This window comes from Dipteris shenzhenensis, chromosome 28, assembly GCF_047967505.1.
Source record: "Dipteris shenzhenensis isolate YYH24624 ecotype China chromosome 28, Dip_SZ_1.0, whole genome shotgun sequence".
NCBI classification, from domain to species: domain Eukaryota; kingdom Viridiplantae; phylum Streptophyta; class Polypodiopsida; order Gleicheniales; family Dipteridaceae; genus Dipteris; species Dipteris shenzhenensis.
Window position 1 is genome coordinate 26,777,365 of NC_141623.1, and position 18,935 is coordinate 26,796,299.

The window sequence follows — 18,935 nt, forward strand, 5'->3', positions numbered from 1 at the left end:
TTAAAGGCATCCTTTGGATGGTTTGACGAGCAGTTGCAAAATGGTTTCCATGGTTTATCTTGGAGATGAAGTTCAAGGATAAGAATTGTGAAGCAAATGGTCTGCTAAATATTCATGTGCATGGCATTTTCCAAAGTGTGGCATCTTACAAGCCTGAATGCATCCAAAAAAGAAATCCTTCCAAGGTTCCTGCCCAGGCATGAGTCCCCTCACCACCACCTTACAAAGCAATGCCCTGCACTGCAAGTCTGGGTCAATGATATTAAGGTCCTTTTTACATGTAGGGAGAATAATGGTCTCCCAGGCCACCCTCGTTGCAACATCTGCTGTGCCATCAAGTCCACTCCATAAGAAATTCCTGACTGGTCTAATGAGCTGAGTGATGCAATTCCTAGACCAGCACCAGCAGGAACACACAAACCAGGTGGTGGCCAAAAGAACTTGGTTCACTACCACAACTCTACATGCAAGGTCGAGTTTGGCTAAGTTCCAAGAAAGAAGCTTTTTCCTTATACTCTCCAGTGCTAGGGCAAACTGCTGTGCTGGAGAGATGCCCAATCCTACCTGGCATCCCAAATATCTGGTAGGAACACCCCGTTGAATCCAGGAAAAGCCAATGTCAACTACCCAACCTCATCACTAATCCAAAAGCCAAAGGATTTATGCCAGTTAATGTGTGCCCCTGTAGCTGAGCAAAAGATATCCAAGACTGTCCAGAAAGAATCAAGTGACTGCGAAGAGGCCTCAATAAAAATAGCAATGTCATCAGCCAACTCACAGTCAAGAAGCTCTTGCTCCTGTCTCAACGGCAATCACAGCCCATATAGATCAGCCTGAGATCTAAGGAAGATACTCATAGCTTCTGCCATAAAAAGAAAGAGGAAGGGGGCTAAAGGGCATCCCTGATGAACTGATCTGGAAATCTGAAACCTCTGTCTGCAAACTGACATGGAACCTGAGGAGTTTGCAAAGAGGGGATATGGAAACACAAGAAGGAAATGAATCAAGAATGGGATGATGGGAGAAAAAGCAATGGGGAAGAGGTGTGTCGATCGATTTTGGTTTCATCCCACAAGCTTGCCTTGATTTTTCTCAATTGGCAACCTTGTGTGCTATTAGTGATGGTGGGAATGGCAAGAGAAGGGGAGCAAAGGGGAGAGGAGATGGCTACGAAGCATCGATGATGTGAAGCAAAGATTGCAACGATACGAGTTGGGAAATGAGGAAGGAGTTGCCAAATTCTATAACCCTTGGATTAGTGTAAATCCAAGGCTTATAAAGTAGACATGTGGCTCAAACTCAAGCTAGAATTTCTTTTCATTCCACAATGCTACCTCCCTAACAAGAAACACTTCTAGATATTGTTGATGAATGGGACAATGAAATTGCTAAGGGGTCTTATGTAGTTAAGGGATTGCATTATGCAAAAAGTAAGGGCTATACTTACAAACTCCAATGAAATAAGCCAATGATGGTGATCCTTTCACATCTTGTGCAGTGTATCAAGATACCCATGTTGCTAGCTCCAGGAAAACGTCAAATGTTCACCAATAGTCTAGACACCTATTATAATGACATGCTTTTTGATTTATGAATTGTAACGGTTCAAGTAAAAATACATGTTTTCAGGCTTATTTTGTTCCAATGTAACTTTGCCTCCTCCATTTTAGATCTTCCAATAGCAATAGCCATACACATTAGAGCAATTCAGCATTGTAGAACTAATAGTTGCCTAAGTGTAGTAGCAATCCAACATTGCAAAACTAATAGTTGCCTAGCTATAGTAACAGTCTGGCATGGGCCTTTGTTGAAATTATAAATCTTTTATGGTACACTTTGCCACATCCTATCACCTTGTACTAAGAAATATCTATAATTTCATCAAAGGCCATTACAATCCAAGCAATTTCCCATTGAACTAGATTGATTGACTAAAGATTTGAAAACCATAACAATATAGATTTCACTTATAATCCATGCATCTGAAAATCCAAATCGTAGAAGAGTGCCCTCAAGAAAACCCCAATCTACTATGTCATAGGCTTTCTCAAAGTCCAAGAGTAGAACTGCCAGCCTCTGCCTGCTCTTACATAGCCCACTCTGTGGCTTCCCAGATTAGCAAAATACTTGTCGATTCCGGTGTACCAACTTCTAGGTGCGTGCTTTAAGTCGTAGAGACTCTTCTTGAGATGGCAAACTTGATTCTCTTTTCTTGGTTGTCCTAGATTCTGACATTCTCTCTGGACGGATGCAAGTGGCATAGAAGGGGACAAGATTGCCGCAAGGCTATTGAGGGAAAGAAAAGAGAAGAGGTCCTTGCCAGGTATTTCTTTACACGTATATATTCTGCTCCTAGCCATTTTTAAATCACATGGAGTGTTTGCCCTGCACCGAACGCTGTTCTCACCGCCACTTTGCCTCTCTCCTTTAAACCACCTTTCGTGCTAGTGTGTGCAAATGTCGAGGTCAAACAGAGATTTGCACATGTAAGACGTAGCTTACCTAGCTTCTCCATCAGTGGCCACTAGTCTCAGTGCTTCAAATTTCACATTACACATGTAGTAGTCAGTCTCATTGCTTCAGATGTCACATGTGCACATGTTGTTGCCTAGGTCGATACTTGTCTAGGTTATATTTTTGCTAGTGGTTCTCTGCGTGTTCCTTTTGAGTGCCCCCCTCTCCATGATAATAATATGTTGTCCCATTATCTCACTTCATCATTGGGGCAATCATTCTCGATGGTCAAACAAACACATCCAACAAGGGCTGCCATACATGCTTGCAGGTCGGACCAAGGAGTCAAAGAGGAGAACCTTGGTCCGTGGGTCATGAAAGTGTGAGTGGAAGCAATATCTCTCCGGTCGAGCAAGAGAGGCGTATCCTCTGCTCCGGTTGGCCTACATAACCGGTCTCGTCTTGAAGGAAGGGCGAGAGAATAGAACCCCCAGGTACGTGTGATGAGACAATCTCAACCACTGATCCATCAAAAGTAAACTGCTCTCTATGGGTAGTTGCTCGGGAGGTGTTGAAGATCATGACCTAGGTTTTACCCAGGTTGACCTTCAAGGCATGGGACTCACAAAAAGCGAGTAGTGTCACGGGGGCGTGAAATTCTAAGTACTTTAATGTACTACAAGACCGTGACAACTTTGGTTTTAAAAGTCCAAGCGTGGTCTTAATAATGTGTAATTAAACGCGGCATGGTGCCTAGCACATAAGCGTAATTAATCCCTAGGCCCAAAGGCATTCCAAGGAATTAAAAGAGTGGTTGTTGGGAAATGATGATGTGGCATTTTTAATGGGCCCCCTAGAGGGCCATGTACCTTCAGTGGCCCCTCTAGAGTTCAAGGTGGCTCTAGTGCCTTCTACATGCTCCTTTGCCATTCCTGGACCTTCCTGAGCCTTCTAAACTTCACATGTGTGGTTTTCTCTCTCATCTTCTCCCTTTGTTGAGATTTTGGAATGGTTTTTCAGCCTCCTTCAGCTGAATTCCGTTTTTCTTCATAACTCCTCACCTGTTTGGATTTCTCGACTTCCGTTTGGCCTGATGGCTTCCCCTCTGCCTCCCCTTCGTAGTGATATGCTTTTCCCTCCGTGCGTTTGGTAGAACAGGCAGAGCTGAGCACTTCTTTTGCTGGTCGAATTTGCAAAAGTGGCTTTTTCTGGACCTTTTTGCTTCTACCACCTCCTGGGCCTCTCCTCTTGCAAAGCTACAGCTTTCTGTTGAATTTCGAGTGGTCCCACGTGCTGGTTGACTGGTTTTTCTCAGTTTTGGAGGACTTTCCGGCGATGAAACTTCTCCAAAACCTTCTCAATGCATTCCTCTCTGAAGCACGCTTCTTTTGAGCCCAACAGAAGTGCTTCTTTTCACATTTTTCAGTGGAATTCTTGCTGGTCGGCTCTTGTAAATGCTCTTTCTTCATGCCTTTGCACTCCTCTTTGGCTGAGAATGCAATTAGGCATTGGCTACTATGTCCTCTTGGCGATTGAGGACTTGGTTCGAGTTTTCAGGGCTTGGTGAGTTGTGATTTTGCTGCTCCAATTTCTTTTTTCCATAAGCTATTGGTTGGCCTCGTGTGCCGCCTCTTTCTTGGCTCACAGGTGCCCAGGCAGTGCTACATGAGTCATTCTTTGGTTGGGTACTTTGCTGATTCTATTTTGGAGCTTTGAAAAGCTTTGTGAATGCCATCTGGAAACCACTCAAAGAGAGTGCAGCTGGGGTGCAGTGTGATTGCATCTGGACAGCCAACGGAATTGCACTCGGAAAAGAGAATGCCTTTGGGTTGAGCCTATGGGTTAAGTGCACTTATGTGATGGTGTTCTATGCTTGAAAGCCTTGCGAAGGCTTAGTGAATTGGGGCTGCGTGCTCAGTTGCAGGGAAGGTCTCCCAGATGCAACTTGTAATCATTTCACTGTGAAATATAAAGAAATACCGAAAGGGGCGCCACGGTGTTTGGGGCCAATCGGGTGCACTTGTCTATGTCTGTTGAGCAGGGGCATTCTAGCCTCCATCCCTTTTTCAGTGGTTTTGTTTGTGAACAAATGGGTAAATGCCAAATGGTGATCATGCAATGGTTTTAATGGTTGTGATATATGCTTTGTGAGCTGTAAATAAGTGCTGAAGTGATTAAAGGTTTAGTTCCACTGCCCTCTGAGTGATTAGAGGCTGGTTTCATTGGTTCCATTGCCGGGATACCACACACTCTTTCTCAAGGGGTGGGCCTCGGTAGTTTGGTGGAAGGATATCTTTGCTGCACTTTTTGACAGCTGAATATTACAACCATAAACATGGTGAGTACCCATGAGCAAGAGAGCTCCACAACTCCTCAAAGGAGAAGGCAGGAAAGCCTTAATGATCCAGCTAGTGTACAGTTGCAGGGAGCACAACAAATGCCTTTTGAGCAGGCCACACATGAAGCTACAACTGAGCTGAACGGTGATACTAGTTCTAGCAGTGAGTCAGATGATGCTACTATGTTGAATGCACAGCTTGCAAGTGCAGTGACTGCTTTGACTCAGCTGGCTCAAAATTTGGCTCAGATTGTGCAAACAAATGCCAAGAAGAAGAAGAAGAAATCAAGAAAGCACAAGCACGGAAAGAGTGAGTACACACATGCATCAGCTTCTCATGGCGGACCGCACACTCATGCATCAGTTTCCCATGAGGGACAGCCATAAAAAATGACTTAGAAAGTGACTTCCAGGAGAGAGGAATCGCCCAACAGAGCACTTGAGAAAGAGGTACAAAAAGTACAGCCAGTGCAACAGTATGAGCAGCCATCACAAGGCCTTGGTTTGGGTACTTCTACTCCTCAAAATAATAATGTGCAGTCCATAAATGTGGCTCAACCACCTCAGCCATATTTGAGGCAGCAACCTGAATATTTTGGTACAGATTCTATCTTTGATGCTATGTTGATTTCACCGCCAATTGGGCATAGAAAGCAAGCCATGTATGACAATGTGGGGATGCAGCCAGACATGCAAGCCACAGCATATGCTCCCATGCCTAATGTTCAGCCAAGCATGGCTCTCCCTAGTGAAGGGAATGCTGCAAATATACAGCCATCTTTGGGACAGCCAATATCAAATGTATATAAAGAATTTAAGGATGGTGGTTCTCATGTCAAGTTTGATACATATAATGGAGTACAGGCCAGGTACAAAGCCCTCACATCCTTCAACAGTTTGATGCTGCATTTCTTGGGGGTTTGTTTACAGAAGCATCCAAGATGAGGAAGGTTGCCACATTTTTGAAAGGCAATGCACTTAAGTGGTACACCAACCTTATGCTTCATGGAGATGCACCTGCTACTTGGCTGGAATTTAAGCAAGTGTTCTCTTCTACTTGGCTTACTCCAACTTTTGAAGTTGAAGTACTTTCACACTAGCATGACTTGTCATACAAACTTTGCAAGAACCTTGATAATTACACCCAGAGGTTTTGGGATGTTTTGCTGCCATTGAGCTCTTACAGGCATGTTTCTTTGAAAGAGCAAATAGAGAGGTACTGTTGTGGATTGCCTAGTGAGCTACGTGATTATTGCATCAAAATCAAGGTGGGTTCTATGACTCAATTAATTGAGAATGCAAGGACAGCATATGCATGGATGCAAGAGAAGAATTTGGGCTTTATGGACAGCAAGAAAGAAGACAACAAACGGGCTGCCAAACACCAGGATAAGGACATCAAATCTGAAAAAAAAATTATGGCAAACGACCGTTTCAAAAGGGAGGAAAAGCCCAATTCAAAGCTGGTCAAAGGCGTGGACAGCCTAATAAACAGCCCCGTACCAAGTTATCTGATGAAGAGAAAAAGTCACTCATGGAGCAAAACAAATGTTTTATATGCAAAGGAGAGGGACACCGCTCTTATGATTGCCCATTCAAGAAATGAGACAGGTCAGATGATGATAAGAATGGTGATAAACAGGCTGATCGGAAGGGCATAAAGCCTAAACCTTCCGCAGGACTTCTTCCAGATGTGATTGGGAGTTTGCCACATGCACATGATAAAGAGGAAATGAAAAAGACTGAGATGTGCAGAGCATGGGGAAAAATCAGAAATCAGAATTGTTTGTTTTTCTTTGATTGCGGGGCAAAGGCAAATTTCATAACTCCTGATATGGCAGGAAGGCTTGGCATCAAGGCTGAGGAAATGGGGCCATCCGGCATGTGTGATATGGCCAACCCTAAACTCAACGCACCTGTCACTCCTATCATTGGCAAGTTGAGGATGCATATCCAGGGATATCAGGATGCAGAGGACTTCTACATTATGCCTTTGCTAGAGTGTGATGCTTTGCTTGGGATGCCTTGGATGTACAGGGTGGGGGCTGATGTGCAGATGAGAAACAAGAAGATTTCTTTAACTCATAGAGGCAAAAATCATGTACTTGATGTAAAGTTGAAAGGGGAGTCCATCCCTGTAGTTTCAGCTTCTTGTATTTCCAATGTAATAAAGCGTCATATTTCAGCGTACTTGATTTTTGTCAAAGAGGACAGCCAACCAGTTCAGGAAGGCTCTACTCTTTTTGCTTTAGATAGAGAAAGGGCTGCTTTTATTTCAGATTTTCAAGATTGTTTCTCAGATGCACTTCCTCAAGAATTACCTCCCAAGAGGCCCGAGGATCATCAAATTGATATAATTCCAGGAAGCTCACCGCCTAATATACCTCCCTATTGTGTCAGTAAGGCACAACAGGAAGAGATAATGTCACAAGTGAAGGAACTCTTGGAAAAGGAATTAATACAACCAAGTAATTCTCCTTACTGTTCCCCTGTGTTGCTTGTGCAAAAGAAGGATGGCAGTTGGAGAATGTGTATTGATTATAAGGCTTTCAATAAAGTCACAATTAAGAACCGTTTTCCAATTCCACGCATTGATGATATATTGGATCGGTTGGAAGGTTCCTCAATGTTCAGTCGTATTGACCTTAAAAGTGGATACCATCAGATAAGGATACGGCTTGAAGATGTCTACAAGACTGCCTTCCGCACTTCATTTGGCTTATATGAGTTTCTTGTGATGCCTTTTGGTTTGACTAATGCACCTGCCACTTTCAATAGAATGATGGACATAATTTTTAGAGCACACATAAAGTTTGTGGGTGCTTTCTTCGATGACATCATTGTGTTCTCTAAAAATGAGCAGGAGCACAGGAAACATCCCACTATTGTGTTTCAAGAGTTGAAAAGGCACAAGCTATTAATAAACACCAAGAAAAGTGAGTTCTTTATGCATGAGATTCATTTTCTCGGTCATATAGTGTCAAAGGATGGAGTCAAGATGGATCCTGCAAAAGTTGAGGCCATAAGGAGTTGGCCAATTTTGAAAAATCTGCATGAAGTCATAAGCTTTCTTGGGTTGTGTTCATACTATTGGAGGTTTATAAAGTACTTTGCAGAAATTGCTTCTCTCTTGCATGCTTTACAAAAGAAAGCTGTACCGTTTCAGTGGGGACCAAAGGAAAATGCAGCTTTTGAAGAGCTGAAGCAAAAGTTGTGTTCTGAACCCATTATTATCTTGCCAGATCTTGCAAAACCCTTTGCTGTAACTTGTGATGCATGTGGGAACAGCATAGGAGGCACTTTGATGCAGGATGGCAGAGTGGTTGCATATGAGAGTAGAGTTCTCAAAGATGCTGAATTGTACTTGCAGACATACGAGAAGGAAATGTTAGCAGTGATACATGCTTTGACCACATGGAAACATTACCTTCTTGGAGCTGATTTTTATGTGCAGACAGATCATCAGTCACTTATATATTTTCTCACGCAGAGAAAATTATCTGAAAAGCACATGAGATGGGCTAACTTCCTCTCAATGTTTCATTTTCAAATTGTACATGTGCCGGGTAACAAAAATGTCGTGGCTGATGCACTTTCCAGGAAACCACAGCCTGAAGCAGTCTCCAAGAAACCTAGTGTTTCAGTAGTGAGCATTGCTTACAACAATGTGTTAGATGTGATGAAAGATCAATATGTTAATGATGCTGGATTTTCAACTATTTATGATCAACTTTCTGATGGTCAAAGGCATGATCACTATATGTTGAAAGAGGGTTTCATTTTGATGCATGGACGACTCTGTGTCACTGATCAGATGCGACAGAAAGTCATAATGGAAAGTCATGCTCCTCCATATGCAGGACATAGGGGAATTATAGCAACAATTACAGCAGTGGAGCAATACTTTTATTGGCCATCTTTGAGGAAAGATGTGGAAGAATATGTGAGAACATGCATGGTTTGTCAGAAAGTAAAGTTTGACAGGCAGAAGGCACCTGGGTTGTTACACCCTTTGCCAATTCCGGATAGACCATGGCAAAGCATACCTATGGATTTTGTGTTTGATCTTCCACGTACTCCTACTGGACATGATGGATTGTGGACAATAATTTGCAGGTTTAGCAAACAAGCCCACTTTGTGCCAGTAAGAAATAAAATTACAGTAGATCAAATGGCCAAATTGTTTTTGTAGCATGTCTTCAAGTATCATGGGATGCCTGAATTCATAATCAGTGATAGAGATCCGAGGATGACCAGCCTCTTTTGGAGAGGACTGTTTGAAAATATGGGCACTACGCTGAATTTTTCGTCATCTTTTCACCCTCAGTCTGATGGACGATCGGAGCAGGAAAAGTCTACCATCTTGGATATGTTTAAATGCTATGTCTTAGACCACAAAAGCAAATGGGAGCATTATTTGCCTTTGCTGGAATATGCTTACAATAATACGGTGCACACATCCACAGGTAAAGCACCTTTTGAAATAGTGGAAGGTGCCAGGAAGATACCTCCCATTTTGCATACAAAAGAGAAAATCTTAGAAGCTGATCGTTTTGTGGAAAGCCTTGAAGAGGCTTACAAGAAGATCAAATATGCCTTGCAAAGAAGTCAGGACAAGCAGAAAAGAGCAGCAGATAAGCACCGCAGGGAATTGGTATTCACAAAAGCTGATTGGGTTTTGTTGTGTTTTGCGCAAAAAGTAGTGCTAGTTATATTACTTGAAAACGAGAGTACAAGAAGGCCTGAAGGCCAGCGGGCAGTAATCACAAAACAGATTCAGCCCGAGAAGTCAAAAAGCTAAATACAAGCCTCCTAGGGCATAATCATCGGGGAGTGGACAAACAGCCACGGTGAAGGGGCGTAATGCCACTAAAGACTCTGAGTGGAGTGCTGGAAGAATAACTCCCGGTGATCCCAGTCGCGAAGGAAACGTCGTCTCTTTTTCTTCCTTGCTCGGGACTCTCCCTGTATCTGATCCCACTGACCCTTGAGCGTGTGAATGATCGTGCTCCAGATATCTGCTAGGGTCTAGGTAGTAGAGGTAGTCTGAGCTCCTACAGTCTGCGCGCATCTAGAAGTCCAGATATGCCAGCCTGCGATGCTCCCTATGATCTCCCAAACTGGGTGTTGAGGCAACGCTCCTGCATCTGTCACTGTCAGATGCCAAGGGAAGCTGTCCATGTAAGCCCAAGTGGCCTGCGTGATGAAAAGGACGGGATCCTGTCTAGAGAACTCATAGGCCAAGTGATGCCCCGACTCAGTGCTGCACCAACGAACGGCTCCCCAAGTGATCGGTCCTAGCTCGGGTGTAGCCCTAGCTAGGATCCCCATGATTCCCTTCCAAACCGTCTGCGCATGCGAGCAGCTCCAAAGGCAATGCTTCAAGGTCTCCTCCTCCTGAAAACACATCTGGCAATGCCCCTCCTGCCCCATCTGTCTCAGCCAGCTGCCAATTGGAAGCCCCTTGTGTGCCACCATCCAAAGGAAGTAGGAGATCTTCCTTGGACGCCAGCTAGCCCAAAGAGTCTTCCAGAAAGTGCGAAGAAAGACCAAGGATATCCCCTGGGCATACCAGCTATGTGCCTGTGTGGGTAGCCCACGCTAGAGAGCCCCAAGAGCACGCCGACCCGTGCGTGCACTGTAAGAAAAGAAGGGGGTAGGGTTCTCTGAGGTCTCCGATGGTGGCCAACGCCACTCCCCTGGGTCCCTCTCCACCTTTGACAAGGAGCGGCCCTCCCATATCCAGAGTGTCCAATCCTGGTCCTGTATCTTGTAGAAGCTAGGTTTATTGTTCCGGTTCACAATACTGAATGGATTTCACCAGTGGTAGTCACCCCAAAGAAAAACAACAAGTGGCGGGTCTGCATCGACTATAAGAAACTCAATGTAGCCACCAAGAGGGACCATCATCCTCTTCCCTTTCAAGACCTCATTCTTGAGAAGGTAAGTGGTCATGAGATGTATACTTTCTGTGATGATTACTCTAGGTTTTATCAGATCAGAATTGCTAAGGAGGATGTGCTTAAAACCACATTCGCCACACCTTGGGGGACATTTGCATTCAAAGTAATGCCATTTAGCCTCACCAATGCTCCTGCTACCTTTCAAAGATTTATGTAGATGGTGTTTGCTCCTTATTTGGGGGTTTTCTTGGGGGGTCTATATGCCACGTCTTCCCTTGCAGCCCTACAATGCGAAGGCGCTGCCAGGGAAGCTGGAGGTCGATCACGGCCTCTCTGCTCTGTAGGTGACTGTCATCAGTGATGGAGAAGAAGTGTACCGAAGAGTCCGAGAAGAGGCCTGCCACCACCAAAGGAATGCCTTGTGGAGTGAACTGTCCGAGCCACCTCTCATCTCCCGGGAAGAGCTATCTGGTGTCTACGGGGATCCTCCAACCTGCAGGGATGGCAACATCAATCTCCGCTCGCCGAGCCTGGATCCCACGAGCCGTACCTACTGCTGCTGCTAGCTCGCCTGGCTCCGTTGACTGTAGACGTCCCTCCAAACCCGGAACGAGCGCGCGGGCCCACGCGCCCAGAGCGCCCAAGGGATATGCCCGAGCTGACCTGTATCATCTGTCACCTGGCTACTCCAGATCAGGGGCTGTCTGTCTGTCTCCTCTCGGCAACTAGGGGGGACCTGGGAGAGGCTGTGTCGCAACTTCCTCCAGACTGAAATGAGGCTACGGAGGAAGGGGGAACGGGGTTGAGTCAAAGGTGCTGAAGTGAAGATCCATCGGATAGAAGGCTGCCAAACACCCCCTAACTGGGGGGTACACCCACTGAGACCATGCTGTAGCAAGAGCTTCCACGTCTGTCCTCCTGGGGTGCCAAGAAGTGCCTGACTCTGAAGCTCTGGATCTATGATGTCGAGGCTGCCCTTTGCCTGGGGGAGAATGACCGTCTGCCAGGCGACCCTAGCTCTGGTGGTGCCGGAGCCGTCTGAACCAGACTATAGGAAGTTCCGCACCAGTCTCCTCAGCTGGGCTACACAAGACCTCGAGAAACACCAGCAAGAGGCCACATACCAAGCAGTGGCAAGAAGGACCTGGTTGACCACAAGGGGCCTGCCTGCCAAGGAAAGTCGAGCCGTGCTCCAGAAAGCAAGATTCTGTCGTATGGAGGCTAGGACCGGCAAGAACTGCTGAGCCGGTGTGATGTCCAGGCCTACCTGGAATCCCAGGTAACGTGTCGTCTGTCCTCTAGGGATCCAACGAAACCCCAAGAAAATACCCCACTGTGAGCTGGCTCCTGGATCCGTAAGAAAACCAACTGACTTATGCCAGTTGATTTTCGCTCCAGCCGCAAGGCAAAACATCTCTAGGGACAGTCTCACACGCTCCAGTGACTCGACATCATCCTGCACATATAGGGCTGTGTCGTCTGCATACTCGGAGTCCAACAGCTCGGCATCCTCTTGAATAGGGAGACGCATCCCGCGAAGACCAGTGGTGCGAGCTCGAAGGAAGTGTGTCATGGCCTCCGCAAAAAATAGGAAGAGGTAAGGCGCTAATGGACAGCCCTGACGTACCGAGCGCTCAAGTGTGAATCTCTCCCCCATCCTGCCGCTAATGATAACCCGACTGGAGGCCGATCTGTAAAGGCTAGCAATACCTCTAATCCACTCGTCTGGGAAACCGAACCGAGCGAGTGTACCTTCCAAGAAAGACCAGTCTACCCTGTCGTACGCCTTCTCAAAGTCGAGAAGGAGTATGGCAAGGTGCTGGCCACTGTGCTGGGCCCATTCCTTCGCCTCTGAGAAAGTGAAGATGTTGTCCAAGATGCTACGATCTTCGACAAAACCAGTCTGGGTGTCATGAATCAGGTCGTGTAGCAGGGGGCGGATGCGACTGCTGATCATCTTGGCGAGGATTTTGTAGGCGGTCGGGAGGAGGGTGATTGGGCGCCACTGTCTGATCTCCTGGCAGTCGCCCCCTTTGGGGATGAGGCAAATCAGGCCTGTCGCAAGGCTCTCTGGCATCTGCCCGCTGGAGAAGATGTGCTGGAAGGCTGCGAGCAAGGGCCGGTGGATCTGCTCCCAAAAGGTGGTGAAGAAAGCTCTAGAGAGGCCATCCTCACCTGGGCATTTCTGCCCATCAATAGCACTCACCGCATCCTGCATCTCCGCAACAGTGAAGGGTGCGAGAAGGGTATCGCTCATGCTGGGCTGCACGAGTCTCGGTGTAGATCTCCACACCTCCTCTCTGCAAATGCGACCACGAGGGTCTAGGAGCTCCTGCTGGAATAAAGATCTGTAGAAGTCTGTCGCTAAGTCCCGGACCTCATCTGGATCTGTCCTGACACTACCATCCTGCGCCCTAAGAGAACGGAGCTGTTCCCCTGCTGACCTCTGTCCATGATTCCTGAAGAACTCCCTGCACATCCTGTCGCCTTTCCTAGCCCAAAAGGACTTGGAAGCATGAAATGAAAACTCTGAGCGACGCTGGGTGATCTCCTGTAGCATGGCCCGGGCCTGAACCTCCTGCTGTTTGAGCTCCTCAGAGCCTGGAGAAGACTGCTGCATCCTTTGAATCGAGGCGAGGTCACGTCTGAGACCCCTCTCCCGCACCCAACACCGATGTCTGACCTGAATCGCCTCCTGTTGGCAAATGCGGCTAGATTCATCAAGTGCCTGAGCTACCTGTGCTGCCATATCCCTGGTAGGGTCCCACTCCTGCTCCCATAGGTCCACTATCCTGCTGTGAACCGCTGCTCTGGTGTAGATGGAATCTAGGATCCGGCATGAACGTGGAGGTGAGGACTGAGAGGCCGAGTCCAGGACTAGGATGACTGGGGCATGGTCTGAAAGTGTCGTCCCTGGAACCACTCCTGACTCTCCTCCTCTGCCAAGCGCCCAATCACTGACATAGAAACGGTCCAGTCTCTCCAGGAGTCTGCCTCCCTCCCTCCTGTAACCCCAAGAGAAGTCCAGACTCCCAGGCCATCTGCGAAAGGAAGGCTCCCTCCAACTATCCCGACCTCCCACTGCAAAGAGGAAGGAGTCCCAATCTGCCTGCTCTGCCTGAGCTATACCGAGAAACTCTGGGCCCCTTCCCTGCTGATCCTCTAAGGTCTCAAGGTTGTTGAAGTCCCCTCTTACAATCCAAGAGTCCATCTCTGGCAATAGGTCTGTCAAGGATCTCCAAAAAACGGATCTACGTCTGAGATCAGTCGGGGCGTAGATATTGAGGATGCCGATGCGGGATCCCTCAATATGCAAGCCCACCCAAAGCGCACGTCCTGGGATCAAAGTGCAAGAACCAAACACATGCTGAACTAGAGAAGCGTCGATGGAGATACAGACACCCCCGCTTCTCCCCTGCTCGCCAATCGAAGGTTCCCAGTAGGTGTGGGAGCGTCCTGTGAGGACCTTCCCACAAATACTAGTCTGTGAAGCCGAAAGCTTGTGTTCCTGTAGTAGGAGCACATCTACCTTTCCCACCAAAGCTGGCTAGAGCTCCTATCTGAGCACCATCTTCCTGGGGCCACGGGTGCCTGATGAGTGGAACCCGTTGATGTTCCAAGAGATAATGCGTAAACTCATGAGGAGGGAAGGTGGGCTACAAACAGCTGTCTGCTTGCGGTCAAAGTCGAAGTGGTCGGAGAATGTCTTGTGTGGAGACGAAGGCGCTTCTGTGAAGGTTTCGAAGGAGAGGCCGGATCATCGGACCCATCCTCTAAAACCTTCAACAGAGGGGAAAGGCCTTTCGTCCCGTGGTGGTAAGCTCTCTCTAACCAGCTCGATGCCTTTGCCAAGGAAATGCTGTAGAAGCCTGCAAATTCTGAAGTCCTCCAGGGGCGAAGCCCTTCCGCGTGGGCCCACTCCATCGGTGGTCTAATAATGACCAGGAGTCGGAAACGTTTGGTGCTGTGGCGCCAACGTAGACGAACATCGCCCTCCTGCCACTACTGCTGAAGAAGCTCCGCTGCTCTGCTACCAATCCAGTCTTGCACTTGCTCCTGGGTCTGGTCTCGTATTGTCTCCCAAACATTTTCATTCGTCCATTGCTCATTCCCTTCACTGGAGATAGTGAAGGAATAGCTAGGACCATCGTGCGGAGCCAGGATGGACACCTTACCCTCCGCTTCTTTGCGGAGGAAGAAGATGCTGATGTCTAGGCATGCGGGAAAGGAGCCAATACCCGCTGCATCCAAGTAGTCCCAAGGACCTGCTCGGTAAAACTCCAATGGAAGAGCTCTAGGAGCAGCCCTTAGGAGTCTGAACCGGAGGGAGGGGTGCTCGCCACCTGTGGGGAAGGGCCTATCCCTGCCGTCGAGCCCGGAGGGATAGACGAGGGTGAGGTCTGTGCAGGCTTCGGGGCTGAAGGTGGCGCAGGTGGGGGGGGGATTCCTTCTGGATCATGCTCGAGGAAGAGGGTGGAGCGGAAACCACTGGTGCGGGGGGGGATCCTGGAGGGGGGGGTGGGGGTAGGAGAATCGAGGAGGAGGGGGGAGGTGGGGGAGGGCGGGGTGAGGGATGAGGGGGAGGCTGGCTGACCTTCTCCTTTCCCTTCTCCCTCCCCTTATCGGGCTGCTGATGAGTAGGGATCATCTGAGGGGGCTCTGGCTGTGGCTGGGAAGGTTTTTTGGGGCCTGCCTTGTTGCCCTTCCGTTTTCGTTTGACTTCCGTCCAGCCTTCCCCTTCGGGAGGGGATGTCGCTGACTGGAGCGGAGTATCCTGAGCTGCTTGAACGGGGGTCTTCTGAGATTCTGTACCCGTGAAGCGAGGACATGAGCGAGCTTGGTGCCCGAAGCCATGGCATCTCAGACACTGGTTTGGGCGACCAGTGACCAGAATGCACTGCGTCACCACACCTGTGTCTGTCTCTATCTCGAACTCCGAAGGGATGCTCTGTGGATCAAGGACTGCCACTTTGACACGTGGCACCCCTTGGGCTGCCGCCGCATCAACGTAAGTGTCCTGCATAGGCCAACCAAAGTGCGCCCCCAGGTCCTTGATGATCGGGCGAAGCTCGGTTGCGAGACCTGGGAAGATAAGGGTAACTGGGTGTCGAGGAATGCGAAAGCGGGAATCGAAGTCCGCTACACTGAATCCCCTGTACCAAGGGACCATGAGGATGATCTTCCCACCCACAGAAGTAGGGGATCGCCTGACTATGTCACTCGCAGCCTGTGCTGAGGAGAGCTTAAGCCAGAAAATGCCACGTCCCATGAGTGCCACCTCCTCAATGTGACTATCCTCGAGGTAGAGGGTGGACTGCAACCAATCCCTGATGTCTGCTCGTGAAGGAGAGTAGCCAATGACCCTCCCATAAATTGATGTCTGGGAGAAGTCCGTGGCGGCCTGCTTCACCAAGGAGACCTGGTGCTCTGTCAATGTAACGCGATAGGCTGGTGGAGGGGGGGGGTCCGTCTGGGCCACCGGTTCCGGGCACGTAGCCGCCATATCGCTTGACTAACTGCGAACTCCCGAGGCAGGTGAACAGAAAAGAAGAGGGGGGTGAGAGGTAAGGGGCTAAGGGTGGAAGAAGGTGGGCGGGGACTAAGGGGTGGCCCAAAAAAAAAAAAAAAAGTGGCGAGGACTAAGGGGTGGTGAGGTGAACTGAGGTGAGCGGAGCGGAGTGGTGTGAGGCGGGGTGGGTGAGGTGAGCGTAGTGGAGCGGGGTGCGGTGAGTGGAGCAGGGTGAGGTGAATGGAGCGGGTGGGCGGAGTGGAGCAGAGAGAGGTGGGTCGAGGCGGGAAGGGGCGAGGTGAGCGGAGCGGAACGGAGGGAACGAGGCGGAGGCGGGAGGGCAGAGAGGAGCGGGTGGGTCGAGGCGGGATGGGGTGAGGTGAGTGGAGAGGAGAGGAGAGGAGCGAGACGGGGCGGGACGGAAGGAGCGTGGCGAGGAGAGGGGGGGTAGCGACGGGCGGAGGAGTTGGCGGAGAGGGGGAGCGTAGCGGAGAGGGGGGGCGGAAGTCTGCACGGCAGCAGTCGACGGAGGGAGGGAGAGGGCCGCGCAGGTAGCGAGGGGGGGGTAGACGGGGAGCGAAGGGGGAGGGAGCTCGTAGGAGCGTTGCAACCAATGAATTCACTATTGATTGATTAAACAACTAAATTGTTTTGTTGTGTTTTCATAGTGTTTTCAGAAGGCAAGGCTGAAAAATAAGAAAGGCAAGGAAAGGTTGTACACAAAGCTGAACATGTGTTACTATGGTCCTTTCCAGGTTTCTGAAAAGATAAACGAGGTAGCTTACAGGCTGAAGTTGCCTCCGCATTGGAAGATACATAATGCCTTTCACGTGAGCTTATTAAAGCAATATCATGGAGATATTCCCAAGGATTTACCTGATGAGGTGCAGCCTGAAGTGGAAGAAGAGGATGAACTTCTGGTCCCAGAGCAGATTCTGGCACACAGGGATAGAAAGCTCAAGGGTAAAGTTATCCGCCGCTACTTGGTAAAATTTCAAAATTACCCATCACTTGATGCGAAATGGATGGAGAAAGGTGAACTGGCAGATTCACCTAGGATATTACAGCTTTACCTTGATGCTTTCCAATTAGAGCCGACTGCGGTCCAGGCTCCTACAGGTAGTTCAGCACAGCGAGCGTCTGGAGCATTACCTAGTGTTCGAGAGGGAGGTAGCACCTCCACTTCCTCAGTATAGACGGGCTCTGTGATTTCATGAGGTCACTTGATGACACTGTATGTTTCATCCGAGATACTGAGCTGACAGTATTTCTGCTGTGAGACTTCATGATATTGATGCATCTTGACTATTGATCGCCGAGGATCACATAGATTTTGAGCAGTGTATATGGATGGATGCATGCCTCTTCTAGTCATATTTTCACTGTCTATGTATACTATAGCTGCGGCTTTCTTGTATACTCTTTTATGCTATATTTCATGCTCGCTCCTGTGTTTTGGGGCAGCAAACTGTGGTTTGCTGTTTCAAGAGAGGGGTATGTCACGGGGGTGTGAAATTGTAAGTACTTTAATGTACTACAAGACCGTGACAACTTTGGTTTTAAAAGTCCAAGCGTGGGCTTAATAATGTGTAATTAAACGCGGCATGGTGCCTAGCACATAAGTGTAATTAATCCCTAGGCCCAAAGGCATTCCAAGGGATTAAAAGAGTGGTTGTTGGGAAATGATGATATGGGAATTTTAATGGGCCCCCTAGAGGGCCATGTACCTTCAGTGGCCCCTCTAGAGTTCCAGGTGGCTCTAGTGCCTTCTACATGCTCCTTTGCCATTCCTGGACCTTCCTGGGCCTTCTAAACTTCACATATGTGGTTTTCTCTCTTATCTTCTCCCTTTGTTGAGATTTTGGACTGGTTTTTCAGCCTCCTTCAGCTGAATTCCGTTTTTCTTCATAACTCCTCACCTGTTTGGATTCCTTGACTTCCGTTTGGCCCGATGGCTTCCCCTCTGCCTCCCCTTCGTAGTGATATGCTTTTCCCTCCGTGCGTTTGGTAGAACGGGCAGAGCTGAGCACTTCTTTTGCTGGTCGAATTTGCAAAAGTGGCTTTTTCTGGACCTTTTTGCTTCTACCGCCTCCTGGGCCTCTCCTCTTGCAAAGCTACAGCTTTCTGTTGAATTTCGAGTGGTCCCACGTGCTGGTTGACTGGTTTTTCTCAGTTTTGGAGGACTTTCCAGCGATGAAACTTCTCCAAAACCTTCTCAATGCATTCCTCTCTGAAGCACGCTTCTTTTGAGCCCAAGAACTTCCACTTCTTTGCGACAGAAGTGCTTCTTTTCACATTTTTCAGTGGAATTCTTGCTGGTCGGCTCTTGTAAATGCTCTTTCTTCATGCCTTTGCACTCCTCTTTGGCTGAGAATGCAATTAGGCATTGGCTACTATGTCCTCTTGGCGATTGAGAACTTGGTTCGAGTTTTTAGGGCTTGGTGAGTTGTGATTTTGTTGCTCCAATTTATTTTTGCCATAAGCTATTGGTTGGCCTCGTGTGCCGCCTCTTTCTTGGCTCACAGGTGCCTAGGCAGTGCTACATGAGTCATTCTTTGGTTGGGTACTTTGCTGATTTTATTTTGGAGCTTTGAAAAGCTTTGTGAATGCCATCTGGAAACCACTCAAAGAGAGTGCAGCTGGGGTGCAGTGTGATTGCATCTGGACAGCCAATGGAATTGCACTCGGAAAAGAGAATGCCTGTGGGTTGAGCCTATGGGTTAAGTGCACT

At 48.3% G+C, this 18,935-nt stretch overlaps 1 protein-coding gene across 1 annotated transcript in view; it reads left to right on the top strand.

Annotated features, from left to right (window-relative positions):
- The window catches only part of LOC147883388 (catalytics), a 139,079-nt gene that overhangs the window by 83,138 nt on the left and 37,006 nt on the right, over positions 1–18,935 (top strand). The gene's annotated exons all lie outside the window — the stretch shown is intronic.